Source organism: Podarcis pityusensis (assembly GCF_964106645.2).
Source record: "Podarcis pityusensis genome assembly, chromosome: 3".
Taxonomy (NCBI): Eukaryota; Metazoa; Chordata; class Lepidosauria; order Squamata; family Lacertidae; genus Podarcis; species Podarcis pityusensis.
In genome coordinates, this window is record NC_138026.1 from 112,004,326 (window position 1) to 112,027,724 (window position 23,399).

At 47.5% G+C, this 23,399-nt stretch overlaps 1 long non-coding RNA gene across 2 annotated transcripts in view; it reads right to left on the reverse strand.

Annotated features, from left to right (window-relative positions):
- Positions 1–5,330: 5,330 nt before the first annotated feature.
- LOC308474753 overlaps positions 5,331–23,399 on the reverse strand; it is an 86,109-nt gene continuing 68,040 nt past the window's right edge. For both annotated transcript variants that reach the window (XR_013984927.1, XR_013984928.1), the window contains exon 3: positions 5,331–7,813. This is a non-coding gene — a long non-coding RNA (uncharacterized lncRNA). The remainder of the gene's footprint in view (positions 7,814–23,399) is intronic.

Sequence of the window (23,399 nt, forward strand, 5' to 3'; positions counted from 1 at the left end):
TTCATTTGCATAACCTAGCCTCTGCTCTTTGGTGTAAAGATGGAATTCTGGCAACTGGCTCGTCTATGCATATATATTTAATCTAAGGAATCCTTCGTTTTATTGGTTACACAGAGGTTGTCGTACACTTGTCCCAAGCCCTTGGGAAAACGGTAGTGGCTATGGAACAGGATTAGAGAACTGCAAGTAGATTTGGAATACAAAATAAATGAACTGCCGGTGGACGTCTTGTGAATTTGATTGGAGTCAAAGTGAAGTTTTAGACTAGGAACTGGATACCTCGGAATGCTTGGCAGTCATGTATGCATGTGTCAACTTGCAAGGCTGGGCCATGTGCATCTTGACAGAACTGCAATTTCATTATATTTGTTGTTGCTGAGTTTGTTTAAGCAGGAACTTCAGTATGATAAGTGATTGGGGGGGGGGCAGAGAGGGAGGGAACTAATCTGGATCGTTCCCAACTTGGCAAGGCAAAGAGACCTTTGATCCCAGCAATTTGTCTTAAGTTTCAGGTTCTGGGAATTACAAAATATTTCAGGATCACCTAGAGCAGAGCAGGATGAAATTTGCTTGGGAGTGGCAGAATTGCTTGGGCTGGGGGTGGAGACGATATCGGTGGAGATGAACAAAGAAGCCCTTTAGAAGTATTATATCTTCTGTTGTGAGCACACACTTGAAAAAAGGTTAGCAATGAAGCATCGACATACTGTAAGAAGCAGAGACCATTTAACAATGCAGGAAAGTATGAACATTACATCCCACAGAAACAGGAGATTTACCGGCACAACCCTGTGCTTGCCTACTCAGAAGTAATTCCCACTGAGGCTGCGTACGTGCCATACATTCAAAACACATTTAAAGCACATTTCTTCCCCCGAATAATCCAGAGAGCGGTAGTTTATCCCCTGACAGAGCTACATTTCCCAGCAAACTTAACAAACCAGTTCCCAGGATTCTTTGGGAAAAGTGATGTGCCGTAAATGTGCTTCAAATGTACAGTGTACACACAGCCTAAGTTCAGTAGGACTTATAATCATAGAAGTGTATAGTTGGAAGGGACCACAAGGGTGATCTGGTTCAACCCCCTGCAATGCAGAAATCTCAGCTAAAGACTTGTTGTTGTTGTTGTTGTTTAGTCGTCTAGTCGTGCCCGGCGCTTCGTGACCCCATGAACCAGAGCACGCCAGGCACTCCTGTCTTCCACTGCCTCCCCCAGTTTGGTCAAACTCATGTTCGTAGCTTCGAGAACACTGTCCAACCATACCATCCTCTGTCATCCCCTTCTCCTTGTGCCCTCCATCTTTCCCAACATCAGGGTCTTTTCCAGTGCGTCTTCTCTTCTCCTGAGGTGGCCAAAGTCTTGGAGCCTCAGCTTCAGGATCGGTCCTTCCAGTGAGGACTCAGGGCTGATTTCCTTCAGAATGGATAGGTTTGATCTTCTTGCAGTCCGTGGGACTCTCAAGAGTCTCCTCCAGCACCATAATTCAAAAGCATCCATTCTTCAGCGATCAGCCTTCTTTATGGTCCAGCTCTCACTTCCATACATCACTACTGGGAAAACCATAGCTTTAACTATACGGACCTTTGTCGGCAAGGTGATACTCCCAGTTAAATGCGTATAAGGACTTTAGCCTTCATATAAGAACTGAGCCTTTCTGCACGTGTGAAAGAGCATCTCACACAATGTATTGTAATCCGCCTTCCCTCTTCAAGGAGAATGTCACTAAAAACATTTCAGACCTGCGTTAAAAGATTATTTAATTGCATTAGAAGCAGGAGCCAGGCTAGAAAGGAGGCTGGATGTTGGGGTGAGAAGGGAGTCAAAGATATTCTGAAAGAGGAAAGGAGCTGAATGGTTGTTGTAGTTTTTTGTCTACATAGTGGAAGATATATACAGTAGTACCTCGGGTTACATACAGGTTACAGATGCTTCAGGTTACAGACTCCGCTAACCCAGAAATAGTACCTCGGGATAAGAACTTTGCTTCAGGATGAGAACAGAAATCGTGCTCTGGCGGCATGGCAGCAGTGGGAGGCCCCATTAGCTAAAGTGGTGCTTCAGGTTAAGAACAGTTTCAGGTTAAGAACAGACCTCTGGAACGAATTTAGTTCTTAACTCGAGGTACCACTGTACCGCAGATCTCTGTGTCTGAACTAACCTTCTCAGGCAGGGTGTTTGAGGAATGGAGGCAAGTAGTCTTGAAGACAAGAGATCAAGTTCTATGGCTTATTGACAGTGGTACCTTGGGTTAAGAACTTAATTCGTTTTGGAGGTCTGTTCTTAGCCTGAAACTGTTCTTAACCTGAGGCACCACTTTAGCTAATGGGGCCTCCTGCTGCCGACACACGATTTCTGTTCTCATCCTGAAGTAAAGTTCTTAACCCGAGGTACTATTTCTGGGTTAGCGGAGTCTGTAACCTGAAGTGTGTGTAACCTGAAGAGTCTGTAACATGAGGTACCACTGTATTTAAAACAAACACATTGTTGGGTCTAGGGGTCACCTAACTAATCGTTCTTTAAAGAATGCAAATGTGAAATTGCTGGTTTTCTAACAATAAGTGGCAACTTGTACCTAAGGCTGGGTGTCACACCTGAGGATTGAAAAATCCCAATTTTAAAAATGGGACTCAGTTGTTGGTCTAGTCAGCTTTGCATGAAGGATACTATCTTGCATTTTGTTTCAGGGAACAAAATGGCTTGGGCCAGTTTTGCAAGGCTTGAGTTTGATTCATATCATTCATCTCTCTTTCTCTCTCTTTCAAATTAGATTAAGCTGGCCAATGTCATAAATGTTTCTTCTAGAATAAAACGCCTCTGAGCAAATGGGCAATCTCTCTTTGCTTTTGGGTGGCTCTCCTTGCAACATATTTTCCCCATTAACTTAGTAGTAAAGTCAATTGGCAGCGATGAATCTTCTTCATTAATTTCTTTGTTGGCAAACTTTATCTCTCTTTCGTAATTAGTGACTGGGTGGAATTTGCTGGAAGGAGTGAGGATGATGGTCTCTTGTGGTTTGAAATCTGGAACTGATGTGAATGACGCTAAAAGTTAATTTTGTCATCATTAATGATGAATAAGATTTTCCTTATGTTTTCACTTCAAGAAAAAGGAAAAGAAATAATGGAAAGTTAAGTCCGATTTGTTTGTCCTGTATTTTTATGGTTGGGGATGGGGAGATAACCTTGGGAATTAGGGCCATATGTTTTAGCTATAGATTAATCAACCAAGCTTAAGTTGATTTACTGATGGGAACTTCCCCCTTCCTCCATGTTAACAGGACCAGGTTCTAACATAGTGTTGTTGTTTAGTCATTTAGTCGTGTCTGACTCTTTGTGACCCCATGGACCAACCAGAGCACGCCAGGCACTCCTGTCTTCCACGGCCTCCCCCAGTTTGGTCAAACTCATGCTGTTAGCTTGGAGAACACTGTCCAACCATCTCGTCCTCTGTCGTCCCCTTCTCCTTGTGCCCTCCATTTTCCCCAACATCAGGGTCTTTCCCAGAGAGTCTTCTCTTCTCATGAGGTGGCCAAAGTCTTGGAGACTCAGCTTCAGGATCTGTCCTTCCAGTGAGCACTCAGGGCTGGTTTCCTTCAGAAGGGATAGGTTTGGTCTTCTTGCAGTCCATGGGACTCTCAAGATTCTCCTCCAGCACCATAATTCAAAAGCATCAATTCTTTGGCGATCAGCCTTCTTTATGGTCCAGCTCTCACTTCCATACATCACTACTGGGAAAACCATGGCTTTAACTATACAGACCTTTGTTGGCAAGGTGATGTCTCTGCTTTTTAAGATGCTGTCTAGGTTTGCCATCGCCTTTCTCCCAAGAAGCAGGCATCTTTTAATTTTGTGGCTGCTGTCACCATCTGCAGTGATCATGGAGCCCAAGAAAGTAAAATCTCTCACTGCCTCCATTTCTTCCCCTTCTATTTGCCAGGAGGTGATGGGACCAGTGGCCATGATTGGCAAGGCAGTGATCCATGAAGGGGAACATAGTGTAGTCCCCCCTAAATACAGGACTTACTGCAGAATCCTATGGATAAACAATAAGAGGGGCCAAGGCACTATTGATCTGGTCTGGGGCCTGAGCTGGATCGCTCAATGCCCCAAAGAGGATTGAGGGCCTTGCACAACCCTAAAGTTGTGCATCATAGTTGGGGAGAGGAAGGGCCAATGTAGGCAGAGTATTGCTTGCACCACCTCCTTCTCCCAAACTCCCTGCCATCCTTAACACCCCTCTACAAGTTTAATAACACCCCCCACCCTTCCACTGTGTTACAGGCCACTCCAATCTCTGCCAAGTGGTAGCAAGGTTCCAGGGGTCTTGGCACTTAACCAGGGCTTGTGTTCCTTTAGAGTGAGGCATGGCAGAGACTGTAGTGTCTTTATGATATATGGTTTTATTTATACATATATACAACTTAGCCTTGATGGAGCAGCACGCTCCAAGGGTCCCTCTTGTTGCTCTCCTCATAACTTCAGCAAGCTTGGGTCCAGCCATTCTCCCTGGTCTTTGCATGCAGGTTCCTCTAGCCCAGGCACAGGCAAACTCGGTCCTCCAGATGTTTTGAGACTACAATTCCCATCATGCCTGACCACTGGTCCTGTTAGCTAGGGATGATGGGAGTTGTAGTCCCCAAAACATTTGGAGGGCCGAGTTTGCCTATGCCTGCTCTAGCCATCATCACATGGTGTTCCGACCTCTCCCCTTTTCTTCTGCAAGCCCCTTGCTCCAAGCCTCGTGTAAAAAGGGGCAGCTTTTTTCCTGTGGTGACACCTCCCCAGACCACACCCACTCCTGAGTCACATGCCCTCTCCCCATGCCATGCCTCTTACCAGCCTTGTATCACACCCTCCTTCTGGTTGGTTGATTTTTTGGAAGTGTATTTATTTATTTCTCACATCTATACCCCACCTATTCCTCCGAGGAGTTCAAGGTGGGGTTAAAGGATTTTCCCTCTCCTCATTTAATCCAAACAGCAACCCTGTAAGGCTGAGAGGCATTGACTGGGGCCAAGGTGAGTCTCATGGCTAAGTGGGGATTTGAATCCTGATCTCCCAGGTCCTAGTCTGACACTCTCAACCAGTGTTCTTCAAACTTGGGTCTCCAGCTGCTGTTGGACTACAACTCCCATCATCCTTAGCTAGCAGGACCAGTGGCCAGGGGATGATGGGAGTTGTAGTCCAACAGCAGCCGGGGACCCAAGTTTGAGGAGTGTTCTTCAAACTTGGGTCTCCACTTATGGTTGGACTACAACTCCCATCATCCCTAGCTAGCAGGACCAGTGGCCAGGGGATGATGGGAGTTGTAGTCCAACAGCAGCCGGGGACCCAAGTTTGAGGAGCACTGCTCTGAATATCACACCAGTCTCTGAACTGTGATAGTACCTGTTGCTCGCTTAGCCAAAGGACAGAGAGGGTTCGTGTATGAGTGTAGAAACTCGCCCATTTGTTCAGAGGTAACATGACCTTTCACTGTTTTGCCCCAGACCCCTTCCATTGCTAGCATGAGGCTCCTGGATGCTTTCCCAGGAAGGAATGCAGCCCGCGGAGCTCAGGACTATTGATCTGAAGGCAATCTCAGGCTGAGGACCAGGGATTTTTTGTCTCCGGCCATATGAGAAGCATTACGCGGTGCAAAGGCCCTTGAGTGACAGCTCCCTCGGAGCAGCCTGTGTGAGTCAGCCCTGAGCTATGCGTTTCTGAGTAGGTCAACTCTGGTTTAGGCAATAAGTTGCAGCTCCCGGAAGGATTGGATTAGAGGGGTTTAAAGACAGGGCTGCGGATCTGCTCAAACCCAAGGCCAAATGGGACAGAGCTTCAACACAACAGGGGAGGTCTCCGGCCTTAAAAGGCCAGTTACTCATCAGCGAGCATCTCCGATGGGGCGTCCCAAGAGCAAACTTCTTGGGTGTAACTTATTTCATACCCTTACTGGAATATGATGCTAGCATGCAAATAACATCCGATGGGCAGTCAGTGGAGAGAGGCGATGTCGTGTGGCCTCCAGCTCGGTCTTCAGTCGGCACCTTATAAAGCTCAGAAAGGCATTTCTGTCCGATGGCCCTTTAAGACGGGAAAACAAAAGTGTTAACAAATGAGCTTTTTGTCATTTATTCAGCCTTCTTTTATTGCACATCTGAAAAAAGACTTCTGGAAGCCCAGAATGTGGAAGGGCTACATCAAGGAGGCTCCAACATGATACCACAATTGTCATTATCATCATCATCATCATCATCATCATCATCATTTTTATTTATACCCCGCCCTCCCCAGCCAAGGCTGGGCTCAGAGCGGCTAACAAGCAATAATAAAAACAAGTTGAATGAATACAACTTAAAAACAAGATTAAAATACAACATTAAAATATTGAAACATTAAAATGTTAAAATGCAGCCTCATCACAGGAGGAGAAAGGAAAAAGGAAAAAGAAAGAGGGGGAGGGAATCAAATTGGCTCCAAGCCAAAGGCCAGGCGGAACAACTCTGTCTTACAGGCCCTGCAGAAAGAAATCAGATCCTGCAGGGCCCTGGTCTCATGAGGCAGAGCGTTCCACCAGGCCGGAGCCAGTGTTGAAAAGGCCCTGGCTCTGGTTGAAGCTAATCTAACTCCCTTAGGGCCCGGGACCTCTAGGGTGTTGCTATTTATGGACTTTGAGGCTGTCCGTGGGGCATACCGGGAGAGGCGGTCCCTTAGGTACGAGGGTCCTAGGCCGTGAAGGGCTTTAAAGGTCAAAACCAGCACCTTAAATCTGACCCTGTACTCCACCGGGAGCCAGTGCAGCGGGAAAAGCACTGGGTGAACATGCTCCCATGGCAGAGACCCCGTGAGGAGCCTCGCTGCAGCATTCTGCACCCGCTGGAGTTTCTGGGACAGCTTCAAGGGCAGCCCCGCATAGAGCGAATTACAGTAGTCAAGCCTGGAGGTGACCGTCGCATGGATCACTGTGGCTAGGTCGGGGCGGGAAAGGTAAGGGACCTTTCATGAGAAGTAAGAGGCCATATATTTAAAGCACCCCTCGAGACTGGTACATTCTGCAGTATTTCTTTGATGCAATAATAGTGTATTCGTGCTGGACTTATACTGGACCATCGCCATATCATTCTGCCTTATTAGTCCTTCTGCTATCCTTCCCCAATGTTAGCGCATTATTGCTGTCTGGAGAGGCACTCTTGCACTTTAGCACATCAAAAGTGTGACAAAGAAATAAACTGGAGCATTTGTGGCAGGGTTGCCATATCCCCCAAAGTGAAAATCTGGACAAAGTGGTTGTCCAGATTTTCCCAGACATTTTGCGGATTCAGCAAAAATCTGCCCAAATGCCATTTTGCTGAGCAATTCCCTGGGAAAACCCAGATTAAGCAGCCCTAATTTATGGTATAATACTAATATTTGCATAAAGCACCTCCTCTGTAGAGCTCAGGGTGGTCCGCAAAATAAAATTACAATATAAAAATACGAACAACAACAAAACAATAATTCCCCCTCCCACAACACATACGAAAGGGCATCAGATGTCAATCAACCCAAAGCCTGGTTTTTGCCTGGCACCTAAAGGTGTATAATGAAGAGGCCAGGTGAGCCTCCCTGGGGAGAGCATTCTCAAATGGGGAGCCACTGCAGAGAAGGCCCCGTTCTTGTGTTGCCACCCTCTGGACCTCTCATGGAGGAGGCACACAAAGAAGGGCCTCAGAGGTTGATCTCAGAGTCCAGGGAGGTTCATATGGAGAAAGACGGTCTTATAAAAAGTGACAGGATGTCGGCTGGAAGTGATGGGAGGTGCAGTGGTTGGAAACGAAGCAATATGGCCGCCCTGGAAGATTGGAAAGCACAAACAGTATTAACAATGGGATTGTGTACTGGGATCCTACCGCCACCACGATCCTGAACAATCATTTCTGAACAGCAAACAATATGCGTCACCAAGGACCCAATGCCCGGGAAAGCTGCAGAAAACAGGTATGTTACTTGCTTGGCATTCTGCATTGAGCAAAATACTGGTGGGGTATCAGACCTTTTTCTGGAACTGGCTTACAAAAAATAAAATAAACCACCAAGTGGGGGCATCTGTACTATAGCTGGACGGGTTAATTTGAGAATTTTGCTGATGCTCGTTTAGATGCTGAAGGCAATGCATTAGGAACTGATGGTGCCTGATTATTATCCAATCAGTTCCTGATGCAGTATCTGCGACATCAAAAGCTCTGCAGGCTACACCTTTGTGTGTGTGTGTGAGAGAGAGAGAGAGAGAGAGAAAGAAAGAAAGAAAGAAAGAAAGAAAGAAAGAAAGAAAGAAAGAAAGATCGCTTCTATTTCCAATGTTCAGGCAGTGAGTGCCGTTCCTTACATTGCCATAACAGCACCACCACCCACGTATAGACTCAGGGGAACCTCAATGTTTGCGGAAAGGGCAATAAGTTTTTTGGGGCGGGGGGGGGCACAAAGAGACATGGAGCTCAGGGAGTATGTTCAATAGCCATGGAATGCTAACAAAAAACCAGGAAAAAGGAGGGGGAACGGAATGGAGTGGCTGAAACCCCTGAATTCCACACAGCAACATTTTGCTGCAGCTCCCACTTGTTTTAAACTGCCACAGCGCACAATCTACCATTTGGTTGGGTGTGTTGTTCAGGCACTTGTTCGACCACCAGGCTGGGAGGACTGCTTCCCTTTTGGAAATACTATCGACTACATTAAAGAGGATGGAGGTGGGCTGTTTTGCACTCACAGTTGTTTCTGGTTGATAAAAATGTATGGAGGCAATAAGCCCTTTAACTCCAGAAAGTAAGAAGGGTCTGCTGGATCAAGCCAATGACCAGTCTAGTCCAGCATCCCGTTCTCACAGGGACCGACCAGATGCCCGTGGGAAACTTTCTGGCAGGATTTGAACACAAGACCGCTCTCGCCTCCTGTGGATTCCAGCAACTGGTATTCAGAAGCATTGTGATTTCCAACTTCCCCCCGTTCTATCCTGTGCAATGTTCCTTCGACTGGCCATTTTATGCCTGACATATACAAACCTCCCAAGTGCCCTGGGGGAAAAGGACATCCCATTTTTCTGCATGAGATTGCTGGCCACATGACCCGGAAGCTGTACGCCGGCTCCCTCGGCCAGTATAGCAAGATGAGCGCCGCAACCCCAGAGTCGTCCGTGATTGGACCTAACAGTCAGGGGTCCTTTTTCCTTTATACATATGGGACGCGGGGGGCGCTGTGGGTTAGACCACAGAGCCTAGGGTTTGCCGATCAGAAGGTTGGCGGTTCGAATCCCTGCAACGGGGTGAGCTCCCGTTGCTCGGTCCTTGCTCCTGCCAACCTAGCAGTTCGAAAGCACAAAGTGCAAGTAGATAAATAGGTACTGCTCCAGCGGGAAGGTAAACAGCGTTTCCATGCGCTGCTCTGGTTCGCCAGAAGCGGCTTAGTCATGCTGGCCACATGACCCAGAAAAACTGTCTGCGGACAAACGCCGGCTCCCTCGGCTAGTAAAGCGAGATGAGCGCCACAACCCCAGAGTTGTCCGCGACTGGACCTCACGGTCAGGGGTCCTTTATACATACCTCCCAAGTGCCCTGGGGGAAAAGGACAGCCCATTTTTCTGTGTGAGATTGTGGCAACCATGTTGGGTGCCGAGATCTTGCGTGCTCTTACACCCTGAGAAAAGCATTTTTGGGGTGCCTCACAAGATTCCCCCCCCCATCACGTTTTCTGAGTTGAGAGTGTGGAGCGGGTCACATGACTCACATGGGAATGTGTTGGGATACTGCCAGGGAGATAGCGTCCATCTGAGCCCCCATGCCGGCTGCCGGACGTCCATCGATCTCTGTAGCCACGCAGATCCAGCAATTAGCGACACGAAGCCTTGGAAATAGACTGCCACATTCCAGGCTCGTGCACATCCTTTATGAGCAGAAACACAGCCAGAAAACTTGCACCGCAGAAGAGCAGAAGAGCATATTTACAGACTTTATTTAGCGTTGAACAGAACAAAGAAAAACATGACCGTTCTGAGTCAGCATCTCGACCCGACTGAAATCGAAAGGAAACAGCAAGCATAAACATCCTGTGAACAGGACATGCGCAGACTCTGTGACTCTCAAAGCCTGCTCCCTTTTAAGGTGGAACGGAAATATCCTAACATCCTCCCCCTTTCCGTGTAACCTGTAGTACCTGTGGTTCAACCCAATTGCAACCTTTGTACATAAACCTTAAGTTGTTCTTTGTTAACAACTTTAGACAACAGATCAGCAGGAATTTCATTTCCTGGCATGTAGGACACCTGAATCAGTCCTTTCTGAATACACTCCCTTGCACGATGTAGCTTAATCTGCAAGTACTTGGTTCTTTGCTTGCAACTCTCGGAGTTCAGCAAAGCCAAACAAGATCTATTGTCTTGATACACTTGTACAGGACATTTCACAGAAACCCCGATGTCCTTAAACAGTTGCATCAACCATTCACAATCCATGAGTGAAAATGACAGGGCATTGAGTTCTGCTTCACAGGAACTTAGGCTCACTGTCGTCTGCTTCTTGCACAACCAGTCAAACAGGCAGTGGTTGTACATGTAGCATACTCCAGAAGTGCTTGTACCATCCGTGGTGTCACTTCCAAAACTTGCATCAGCAAAGATTTCAAGACCTCCAGTCTTCTGACTGGTGAACCTCAGCCTGTAGTGCATAGTCCCTTTCAAATAGCGGGCTATGCGCTTCAGAGCTTTCCAATCCTGAATCGTAGGATTGTTGGCATGTCTGCTAAGCAGATTACAGCTTACAGCTATGTCAGGTCTTGAACATCTGGCAATGAAATTCAGCTTGCCTAGAATGCATCTGTACAGCGTTGTGTCAGAAAACGCTTCAGCAGTACTGTCTACCTGGTAACCTGTCACCATCGGTGTGTCTGCTGGGTTTGCATCAACCAAATTCAACCTGGTTAACACATCAGCAATTTTCTGTGTTTGGTGTACCAGAAAATTACCTGCTTGGTCCTTCTCCACCTGCAGAGAAAGATAGTTGGATACCTCACCAAGATCCTTCATGTCAAAGTGCTCCTTCAGCTGAGCTAGGGTGCTTTGGTAAAAAGCCTGATTCTTCCAAAACATCAGAAGATCATCAACAAAACATAAACAATACAGTTTGTTTTGCCCCTCCTCCTTGACAAACACACATGGATCAGCTTTGCCCTGGTGAAAACCTAGAGAAAGCAACGTCTCAGTGAGTTTTGTGTTCCAACACCTGGCACTCTGCTTGAGACCATATAAGGATTTCCGCAGTTTACAGACCATTCCCTTCTGTATCTCCATCCCATCAGGTGGAAGCATAAACAGCTCCTCCCCCAAAATCCCGTACAAAAAAGCTGTATTAATGTCATGGTGGGAAACATGCAGTTTCTCCTCCGCAGCGACCTTGAGCATCAGCCGAATGCTCTCATATTTGACGGTGGGAGAGTAGGTCTCATGGTAATCCTGTCCTGGTACCTGTGAAAAACCTCTGGCAACCAATCTGGCTTTGTGTCTGACTACCTTGCCATTCTGGTCTGTCTTGGCCTTGAAGACCCATTTGCTGCCAACCAGTCTCATTCCTGGGACTACCGGTACCAGTTCCCAAGTTTGGTTCCTGTTCAAGGAATCAACTTCAGCCTTCATGGCATTAAGCCAAGGCTCAGCATCTTTAGAGGTTAACTCCTGAACCTCTTTGAAGCTTGAAGGTTCCCACACCTTCTCTGAGCTACTAAGAACAGCAGTTGCTGTCTTAGCAAACTCATCAGCATACCTCTTTGGAGGTCTGCCTTTGGTCGCCCTTTCAGACCTACGTACTAGACGCAAGTCTTCTGGACTCATCTCCTCTTTCTTAGGAGAAAATTGACCAATGGTGAACAGTGGTTCTTCCAGTTCATTGTCAGACGCATCAGATGGTCTGACTGAGGCCTTTGCGCTCTGGTAGTCTGCTGTGTCATCACTGTCACTGACACCAGCAGCAGCACCGCCCACTGAACTGGAATCCGAACTCTGATCATCATCATCATCATCATCCTCATCCTCATCCTCATCCTCATCCTCATCCTCAGCAGCTTCCTCAGCTTTAGCTGCTTGCTTGACATCACCTTCATCCTCCTCTGGGTAACTCTGGAAAATTCCCACATTTCCCCCCCACTTAGGATTGTACTCAACACTCCTTGTGAACTTAATGGACTTAGAGTTAGTCATCCATACCCTGTATGCACCTTTTTCGTACCCCATGAACAAACCATGTGCCCCACGCTTCCCAAGCTTGTTGGTTTGTGGGGAGTGTACCCACATGTCAGAACCAAAAATTCTCATGTGTTTGGTGTTGGGTTTCTTGCCAAACATCTTCTCATAGGGGGTACAGCCAATGGGTGATGACAATCTGCGGTTAAAGGTGTAAACCAAATTCCCCAAAGCTTCCCCCCAAAACTTATCAGGGAGATTGGCATCATGCAACAAGGTTTTCATTCCTTGCAGCAATGTCTGATTTGCTCGCTCCGCAAGCCCATTCATCCATGGCGATCTGGGCGTTGACATGTCATGCTGGATTCCCTTCTCAGTCAGGAAAGCTTCAAACTGCTGAGAAGTGAACTCCCCGCCTCGATCGGTAAACAAACAACCGATACGTTTGCCGTGGGCATTCTCCAACCAAGCACAGAATGCCTTAAACTTCGGGAACGCTTGCGATTTCTGTTCGAGCAAAAACACATGAATGTACCTGGAAAAAGAATCAATTAGAACCATGAAGTACCTTGCTCCCCCTAAAGAGGGCGTAAGTGGACCAACCAGGTCCGCATGCACTAGCTGGTAGGGCTTGGAAGCCTGCCTGCTAGACTCCTTGCCTTTTGGAGCAACCTTCACCTTGTTCTCTGCACAAGATACACATTTCATGTGAAATTTACAGGGTTTGATGTTCAAACCTTCAACCACCTCTGGCATCTTGGCCAGTGCCTTCCAAGAGAGATGACCAAACTTTCGATGCACATCGTGAATGCAACCTGCATGAAGAACTTTGTTAGTTTGTGCAACACAACAAGAATCAGCATTAGATACAACAGCAGTGTCATCATAAGTTATATGGAACAAACCATCCATAAACTTTGCATGCAAATAGTCCTCTTTGCCTTTACTGATGACACAGACGCTCCTCTTGAAGGAAATCTGAAAACCACGCCCAGTAAGCTGTGGGACACTTAGCAAGTTGCTAGCAGCGCCTGGAACATAAAGTACATTACTGATGGTAGTGTGCAGACTTGCAAGTTTCACAGTCCCTTCTCCTGCGATTTGCAACGTCCTTCCGTCAGCCAGGTGGATCTCACCTTCCTGAGGCTTGAAGGAGATAAACAGGTGGCGATCCTTCGTGACGTGGCGGGTCGCACCTGAATCGATAATAAATCTGCCTTTGGCTGTTGGAGCAGTCTTTACAGCAAGCAAACCCTTGTTTTTCACCGGCGTGGGCTTTTTCAGCTTGCCCCCTGCTGCTCCTGGCCACCAGACGTGCCTTTAGCCTTTGGTGAAGCTGTGCCAGCAAACATAACCTTGTTTTCCACTGGCGTGGGCTTTTGCAGCTTGCCCCCCTGCTTCTGGTCAGCAGACGTGCCTTTAGCCTTTGGTGAAGCTGTGCCAGCAAACAATGCTTTGTTTTTCCCTGGCGCGGGCTCTTCACCCTCCCTCTGCTTCTGGCCATCTGCAGGCATCTGTCTTTGTTTACCTCTGGCCTTCCGGCCTCTGCAAAGACGATGACCTTGGTTCCCACGAGAACCAGAGCTCTCAGCTGCCGACTCCTTGGCTCCCCCTGGAGGCTGGAATGCTGCCTGGGATGACGTGACGGTCAGCTCCCCCTGCAGCTTGCAACCGGTGCCCTCAGCATCCCTGCATTCACTCGCATTCTGGGAAACAGCTAGGACCTCCGATGCAGTCAAACTCTGGGCTGGGATGACTGGCAAATGGGCTATCTTCAAAGCATGCCACATCTTTCGTGCAGTCAGATTGCCAGCTAGCATCTTTATTTCCTCCAGAGAGACGGACAAGACGATTACGTCAATCGCCTTCGAATCATCGGCTTTCCATTTCTCTGTCAGAGGAACTGGGGGGGGGCTCAGATACGGTATGCCACACCCCAAACTGACGCAGCAAAGATTCACACCATTTTGCCCAGGTTTCATAATTCTGCCCATGTAACTTAGGGCAGTGAGTGGCCTGTGAAGCTTGGAAAAACTCAATTTCAGCTTTTCCTTTGAGCCGGGAGTCTCTTTATGCCTTCAAAGACTTCTTATCTTGGCAGCTCATTAATCACGAACTCTCTGGCTTGGCTTCCAGAGCCATTAATCTGCCGGAGTTCCAAAGGCTCCTTCCGAGGTAAACAGAGAAAAACCTCTCTTTCGCTTTTGACATACCTCTCAGACGCAGTCTGTTGCAGCTTTACTCTCCTGTAGGTGCTGTGAATCTGGGCCCATAACCTTGTTGTTGGGATACTGCCAGGGAGATAGCGTCCATCTGAGCCCCCATGCCGGCTGCCGGACGTCCATCGATCTCTGTAGCCACGCAGATCCAGCAATTAGCGACACGAAGCCTTGGAAATAGACTGCCACATTCCAGGCTCGTGCACATCCTTTATCAGCAGAAACACAGCCAGAAAACTTGCACCGCAGAAGAGCAGAAGAGCTTATTTACAGACTTTATTTAGCGTTGAACAGAACAAAGAAAAACATGACCGTTCTGAGTCAGCATCTCGACCCGACTGAAATCGAAAGGAAACAGCAAGCATAAACATCCTGTGAACAGGACATGCGCAGACTCTGTGACTCTCAAAGCCTGCTCCCTTTTAAGGTGGAACGGAAATATCCTAACAGAATGCGTCCTCGAAAAGTTGGATGGTATGCTCAACATCCTCAACATCATCCTGGTCACCTGTCCCATCACGTCTCACCTTTTCCTTGCAGAGTTGATGAAGGCAACACAGAGGGTTCCAGTTCATTTGGCAGAGTTGGGGAATGAATGGTGACTACATGTCCCATCATGCCCTTGGGGAGAATGGGTGGAATTAAGAGTCACGTTCGCACTAAGGCATCCTGGGAGATGCAGTCTTTCCTCCCTTGCTCTCTCTGGCAGGGAAGTGATGGCCCTCCTACCACTGCCTTCACTGCCTCCCCTTTCTCATGTCCCACGTAAGGCTTTTTGGGGGGGGTGGGGACTTTAATTAATATATTTATTATAATGAGAAAGATATATCTACCTCTCAATCATAAAACCCTCCAGGCGGTATACACAGTACAATTACTGACACAGAAGCAGCCCAAATCCACAAGGCCATTAGAAAGCAAGGAATGCACACACACAAGATAACCAAGGATGAAACACAGATTAGAATCTGATGAAAGAGATTGCTTGTTAAGCATGTTCACTTGCCAATAAAGCTACACGGATTTGCAAACAAATAAATAAACTGTCCAATTTTATGTCTGGATGGGCTTGCTGAAATAAAAAGGCCTTTGGCAGACGTCTAAAAACAATCTAGCAAGGGCGCCTGCCTAAAGGTGGCAGAGGGAGGTAAAACTGATGAAAGAGGTGGCAGTTTTTTGGTGGGCAGACTTTGGAGAAGCACCCATCCCTCAGGTGTGCACCCTCGCAGCCAGTGGAGGGTGGTCCATGAGGAGAAACAGGGTGCTACCTCACCAACCCCAGTCAGTCCCGAACCAGTCCAGGGGTTGGTGCTGTCCGTTTTCAATTAGCCATAATTGTGCAGGGGCGGACTTTGGTGCCCTGAACAAGGCCAAAACCTGGCACCCCCAAATGGATCTTCTCAATTATGGACCTTCTCAATTGTGTGCACCTTTGGCATGGCACCCTGTGCAGGGGAACCACCTGTGGCACTCTAAACCCAGTGCTGAATGGCACCTCAGATTAACCTTGTTGACTACAATTCTGCCACTGTGCAGAATCTTTAGTCTCATGTAGAACTCAGAAGAGACGAGGTGGAGGGTGAATTTAGACGGAGCAGGTGTCACCTGTCATTGGCTCTGGCGCCACCTACTGCTGACCTCCCTGCTTTTCACCCCACCAGTTCCAACAGGCAGCAGCCAGCCTGTTCTGCAAGCCCCTGTTTTGGAGGGTAGGGGAACATAAGGATGCATGATTCCTCCTTACTTCCTCAGCCTACTTCACACACTGATTATTATTGCATTAGACCAGAAGGTCCCAAACATTTTTGGGCCATGCCCCCCTTGGTTCCACAAACTCACCCCCAGTGCCCGCTACCCCACCCTACAAAAAAAACTTTATTCAGAATAGCGGTTTGCATGACCCAGTAAGGAAGATAACTGCACGATAAAATTTGAAACAGTGACAATCGATTGCATGTTGACTCAAATTCCAATGGAAAATATTTAGTTTAATTAATTCAAAACTGATGTCCTTGATCTAGTGATATCAGCTTTTCAAAGTCCAGCAGCCCCTTGCCTCTTAGTCCCCCCTAGGTAATCCCACTGCTTTCCAGGGGGTAGTACCGCCCACTAGCTCAGTCGGTAAAGCATGAGAATCTTAATCTCAGAGCTGCGGGTTCGAACCCCATGTTGGGTGAAAGATTCCTGCTTTGCATGGGGTGGAACTAGAATTCAGCCATGTCCAACTCCAAAGAGACTGTAATCTACCCACATTATAAAAATACTGGCTGTGATTTGCCCATTGTTATTGACAGGTAAGCCAAAGCTTTTGTGATGGCCTGGGATTCGGACTTGGAGGCTGAACCTGAGGAATCCCAGCCTGCACAGGAGTCCAGAACCAGCTGAGCCGTGGCTAGAGCTTGACCCTGAAAGGTCCTCACCTGTGCTAGATCCTCAGCTGCAGGCACCAGCTGAATCCGCTCTGGCTCCGGAGGTGATCAAGGACCCATTTCCTGCAGGTGCTCCTCTCCCAGCTCTGTCAGGGGAAGCTGAGGTTGCCTCTGGGTCCGGTAACCCTCCAGCCTCTCCTGAGCTAAAGAGGCTCAGGGCAGAGAGACGGAGGGAACTAAATTCCCACAGGAGGTGTGCTTGCCTCCAGGCCAGGAGAGGCGAGTCACCTGTGGACCAGGGCTGCCCTATGCCTCTGGGCAGATAAAAGCCAGCCAGCCCCAGTCCCAAGTTGCAGGAGCAACATTGTTGGTAGCCTGTTCCTGCCTGCACCCTGTCCTGCTGGATCTCCTGACCTCCTCCGACTCCCTGCCTTGGACCTAGCTTCAGCTTTGACGGACGGCTTCAATACTGCACCCTCGACCTCGGTCTGGACTCGGACCTCGCCTCACGGAAACAGCACAGCTTTCTATGGGGGTGGAATCACTAAGCGTCTCACTATCTACCACAGATGTCCGGTGATCTACCGGCAGATCATGATCTACCTGTTGGACATCCCTGGACTAGATGATCCTTGTGGCTGCCTCCAACTCTTCTATGATTCAAAACACTTCCTTAATTTTTTTCCTTTGGAACAGTATTTCTGCCTCTACAAGCTATGCGGAGGGGTGAATCAGTTCAGTTCAGTGCCTGTGGGTGGAAGACCTAAACTAGGACAAGTTAGTCAGCAAATGTTCAGATTATTTCAAGAGATGCTTCCCGTAAGGCAGGAAATGATATACAGTGTCCATAGGGGGTGCTTCCCAATTCAAGGAATGTTTGAAATGTGACAGGCCAGAAAGACAGAAAGGTTTTCAGATCTGGGGAGCATTTGTTTCCGCTTAGGATTTAGCGCTGGCTCCTGTGGTATCTTGAGATGCTATCTGCACACAAAACCATAATATCTATGGTTGCACAAAGTTGTTTAGAATGTGGTAGAACTGCTAGTAATATTTTGCTGTTGTGGGGTGTGGTGTGGTGAGGCAAAGAGATCTCCCTTCACAGAATGGAAGCCAAAGGCTTATCGAAATGTTTGTAGACTGAACTATCATTCAGAAACATAAAATAAAAATACATTTTGTATCCATTTCCACAAACAGCCAAGCATCAGTCTGAAGCATGCTTTCTGTGGGTTGAGGAAAAATGAATTGCAACTGCATATGCATGAACCAAGCTGACAAATATATTTCCAAGATACTGCTAGAGTGGATTGAGTTATTATCTGCACAAGCCGTCAAATTTAGACAGGGCACTTCATGATGTGCAGAAGTCAATGAAGTCAAATGCCGATCTTGTGCATTTGAGAGCGGCTGTTTTCCGTGCAAAGGGATCTTCTCCGGCTCTGTGATCTTCCGCGGGCACATGATCGATCCGCCACAGAGCAACGCAATTGCCGTGTTTAGCATAATCCCAGATACCACTGTGAGAGGGTTCGTTAACTGCTCACAGTTGCCAGCTGAGATTACACCAGCTCACAGCCATCTGTGGAATCTGGCCAGGGAGTGGATTTGCACAACTCGGCTCACTACTTCGACAATGCCTTGTTCCAGGTTCGAAAGCTCTGGCGGCTAACATGGCATTAGGGAAGAGCTGGATTAAGGTGGTTGGGCACCATGACGAAGTCCCCCCACCCAAAGAGATGCATAAAATTAAAAAAGAGTATCAAGGTAAAATTTGTTTTATTTTACTGTATGGATCAGGACAAAGGCCCATCTCGTCCGGAATCCTCTTCTCCAGCCACATACCTATGGGAAGCCCACATAGTGTGTTCTCCTTTTTTTTTTTTTAATGCTTTTTATTGATTTTCAAAAACAAAATTAAATAAAACATAAACTTTTACATTCAACATTTTTGTATCTTCTTATTTACCCTGCGCTTTGTCCCGCCCGGACTTCCTTCCTTCCCTACTTCGGCTTTCACAATTAACACCCTCTCTTACAGATTCTTATTTACACTCTGTCCACCTCACAAGATTTATGTTAACCCTGCTACAGTTTTTAAGCTTAGAATCATAGAATCATAGAGTTGGAAGAGACTACAAGGGCCATCGAGTCCAACCCCTTCTACAGTTATTCCGTATGTACACAACAAATTTACTCTACACCTCTTCAAACTTTGTTACTTTTGGTATCGAAACTTATAAGTCATTTTTGCCAATTCTACATATTCGGACATTTTTGTCTGCCGCTCCATTAAAGTTGGAATCTCCTGGGTTTTCCATTTTTGGGCCACTAGAATCCTAGCAGTGGTCGTGGCGTACATAAATGATTTACGATCCTCTTTTCTTAATTCATCTCCTATTATCCCTAGCAAGAAAGCCTCTGGCTAGTGTGTTCTCCTTCATAGAAAGCACGTGTTGCGGTGGGGTCTAGCAGGATACCCCACTGTTGCCGGGCAGATCCGTTTGGATGGCCGCAGGCTGTGATTGGGCAGTTGAGTTTCTGGGGAGATTTTGAAGTTGCCAATTTGTGGGCTGGGCCCAAGGTTTTAAATACTTGTCACGCAGCTTCAAGCGTCCTCTTTTGCTGTGTGCACCGGATCACCCGCCCACCCTCCCTGAATTGGGGATTTGCGCTTGACCTTGCTATGCCTGTCATGGGGTCGCCTGCTTCTGGGGCAGGGGCCTGGTAGGAATTTTGTCCATCTGGCTGATTGGCTTGTGCCATTGGGTTTTTGCCTACTGCGTAGCAAATAGTCACAACATGTAAGGTTGCGGTTATGGTAAAGGTAAAGGGACCCCTGACCATTAGGTCCAGTCGTGGCCGACTCTGGGGTTGCGGCGCTCATCTCGCTTTATTGGCCGAGGGAGCCAGCGTACAGCTTCCGGGTCATGTGGCCAGCATGACTAAGCCGCTTCTGGCGAACCAGAGCAGCGCACGGAAACGCTGTTTACCTTCCCGCCAGAGCGGTACCTATTTATCTACTTGCACTTTGAGGTGCTTTCGAACTGCTAGGTTGGCAGGAGCAGGGACCGAGCAATGGGAGCTCACCCCGTCACGGGGATTCGAATCGCCACCTTCTGATCGACAAGTCCTAGGTTCTGTGGTTTAACCCACAGTGCCACCCACGTCCCAAGGTTGCAATTAGGCATTGGTTAAAAAATTGGTTGGTGGAGGGGTAAGTGCCTACCCCTCCAATGCTGCTGCTTCATTTCTCCCCAATATAGTTTTCCCTTACTGGCTTCGGCTGGAATCCGGAAGTCAGTTCTGTCCCAGGGCAAGGACAGATAGTCGTAACCAATGCCTCAGCAACCACTCACATTTATGTATTTAAATAAAGTTGTGGCCAAAATTATGCCAAAAACCTTAAACAAAAATTTCATGTGAATTGTGAGTTATTTTGGAGTGGCTTGTGGACGACACACAAGACAGAATTGTCAAGTTGGAAGGGACCCGGACGGTCATTTAGTCCAACCCCCTGCAGTGACAGCAAGCGGGTGCTGAGAGCCCTCACAGAAGTGCAAATCATTGGGAAGAGAGAGCTAAGACTAAATGCTGGCCCAGGTCTAGGCAATACAGCAAACTGTGGTCAGTCCAAAATGGAAGCAAACATCTCCTTGCGGCCATGGCGGAAAGAGGGGGTGTTGTGTGAGTTTGGTGTTTGTTGCGGTAGGGACACGCGTGGCGTGGTGGTCTAAACCACTGAGTCTCTTGGGCTTGCTGATTGGAAGGTTTGAATCCCGCAACGGGGTGAGCTCCCGTTGATCTGTCCCAGCTCCTGCCAACCTAGCAGTTTGAAAGCAAGCCAGTGCAAGTAGATTAATAGGTACCACTGCGGCAGGAAGGTGCTCTGGTTTCCGTCATGGTGTCCCGTTGTGCCAGAAATGGTTTAGTCATGCTGGCCACAAGACCTGGAAAGCTGTCTGTGGACAAACGCCGGCTCCCTTGGCCTGAAAGTGAAATGAGCGCCACAATGCCATAGTCGCTTTTGAGTGGACTTAACCGTCCAGGGGTTCTTTACCTTTGTCGTGGTGCCTCCTTATAATGTTCAACCATGGCTCAGAGGTATGTGCAAATGCAGTCATGATCTCTCGGTCTGAACTTATTTACAAGGCGGTTGTTGTTCTGAGCTCTTTCGTTGTAGGACACATTTCTGCCTTGGTGTTTTCTTGATCTCTTATCGGAGTACAGTGGTACCTCTGGTCACGAACGGGATCCGTTGTGGAGCCCTGTTCAAACCTGAAACGCAACCCGCGCCTGTGCATCTGTGTATGCGCAGGTTACGATTTGCCGCTTCTGCACATGCACGTGACATCATTTTGCGTGTCTGCGCATGCGCGAGTGGCGAAACCCGGAAGTAACCCTTTTTCCAGTACTTCCGGGTCGCCGCGGGACGCAACCTGAAAAAACGTACCATGAAGCAAACGTAACAAGAGATATGACTTTACATTTGAAAGCGTTGTTGTCCCCGAGACCGGATCAGTAAGAATAGTCATTTGATCTGACTAAGAGTCGCCTGATACTGCTGGGAAAACGAACCGCCAAAGCGTTTGGAGGGTGTTGCAAGTGTCAAGCATCTCCCTTCGCAGCGCTACATTCTGGTCCAGTGGTATTTGGCACGTGCGAAACAGCAAAACCGCGAAAAGAGGAGCTCGTTCCCTTGAGTGCCTTATTTAGTTCATCTCGGGTAATAAGGAATGCAGCGAAATGTGAGGGAGATGTTGAGCTGGTGGTCTTGGAAGAGGTTTACACACAAACAGGGAAAGAACAACAGCTGTAGTTGCTGCAATGTTTTATTACCACTGACCCCAAATTACTATTACCCTGCGATGCAGCAGAGGGCCGAGAAGCTGGATTTGAGGGCCAGAGAGGAAATGGAGCACGACAGAGGAGAGGAATGACCTAGAGACGAAGCTAATTGAGGCAGAAAACCAAATCCCCTCCCCGTTGCAACATGCTCACAGGAATAAATTAATTCTGTGGCAGTTTTACTGGCACCCAGGGGCGCATCTACGATAAAACTGATGAAGCTTGAGCTTTGGGGCCCCTCAGCATTTCAATGCAAAATTTAATCTGCATTAAAATGCAAATATTTGGGGCAATAACCTCATGCATATACTGGGTGCACGGGTGTTACACTGGCACATACAGGCCTTCAAAATTGTTCTACGTTAGTTCTATAACGTAGTCGAAAAGGGTTTGAGTAAAAACGCTGTGGAGGTGAGGGTGGGAAATCAATCTCCGGAACAAAATTGTTCTGTAATTATTTAATTTGAAAAATTTCGGAAATTTAATTTAAAAAATTACATTCGCAAAAATGTTTCATGTTAGAGAAAATTGCATGTAAAAATATTGCTAAACACCAGCCCCAGGGACGCAGGTGGTGCTGTGGGTTAAACCACAGAGCCTAGGACTTGCCGATCAGAAGGTTGGCGGTTCGAATCCCCATGACAGGGTGAGCTCCCGGTGCTCGGTCCCAGCTCCTGCCAACCTAGCAGTTCGAAAGCATGCCAAAGTGCAAGTAGATAAATAGGTACCGCTCCGGGGGGAAGGTAAACGGCATTTCCGTGTGCTGCTCTGGTTCGCCAGAAGTGGCTTAGTCATGCTGGCCACATGACCCGGAAGCTGTACGCCGGCTCCCTAGGCCAATAAAGCGAGATGAGCGCCGCAACCCCAGAGTCGGTCACAACTGGACCTAATGGTCAGGGGTCCCTTTACCTTTACCTTACACACCAGCCCCAATCTCGACAGCAATGTGAGATTTCAGGGAGTTCCAGGCATGCTTTACTCTGGGTCTGTGTTTCCATTTGTACAATGAAGCACAGTGAAGACCGTGATGTCATTATGATATTGGTTTCTTTACATATATATATACAACCTGAGCCTGCTGTGATAATCTGCACCAGCATTTTAAGGGGGTCCTGCTATTCTAACTAGGCTTGCCTTGCTTTCCAAATCACATCCCGGTTTGCTCTCCCCTCACTAAGCTAAGCGCTGGCCTCTTTTAACACAGGCAAAGGTGCCTCTCCCTTTGATCGTCTTGCTATGTGAATGACACATCACTCCAGGCTAACACCTTAAAGGGGAATTAGTTGACTCCATTGCTTTCTAACACATGCTGATTTCAAGAGATTCGTGAGGTGTCTAGTACACAGTGTAGGAAGTTAATAAGTCTTTCACACATGCTTATTAAAGGATTAGAAGCAGCTAGAGCTCAGCTCAAACACACAAGGGACACGGTTTTAAATTCTTTGTTGTGAACCGCCCTGAGATCTACGGATGAAGGGTATACAAATTTAATAAATAAAAATAAATAAATTTAAATCCTAGCACCTACAAACCTATAGCAATGTATTTTAGGAGACATGTTTCAAAAATGATCATGAATTTTCAAGTTTGCTTCACACACACATGCACACACACACACACACACACACACACACACACACACACCCTGTTTTGAATGTGTAGCTGAAATTCAGATTAGAATAATAATGATCAGTGCTTTTTTCTGGGGGTACGCATACCCCTAAGCATTTTATGAATCTTTGTACTTTTGTTCATTTACAGTGGTACCTCCGTATAAGTTCG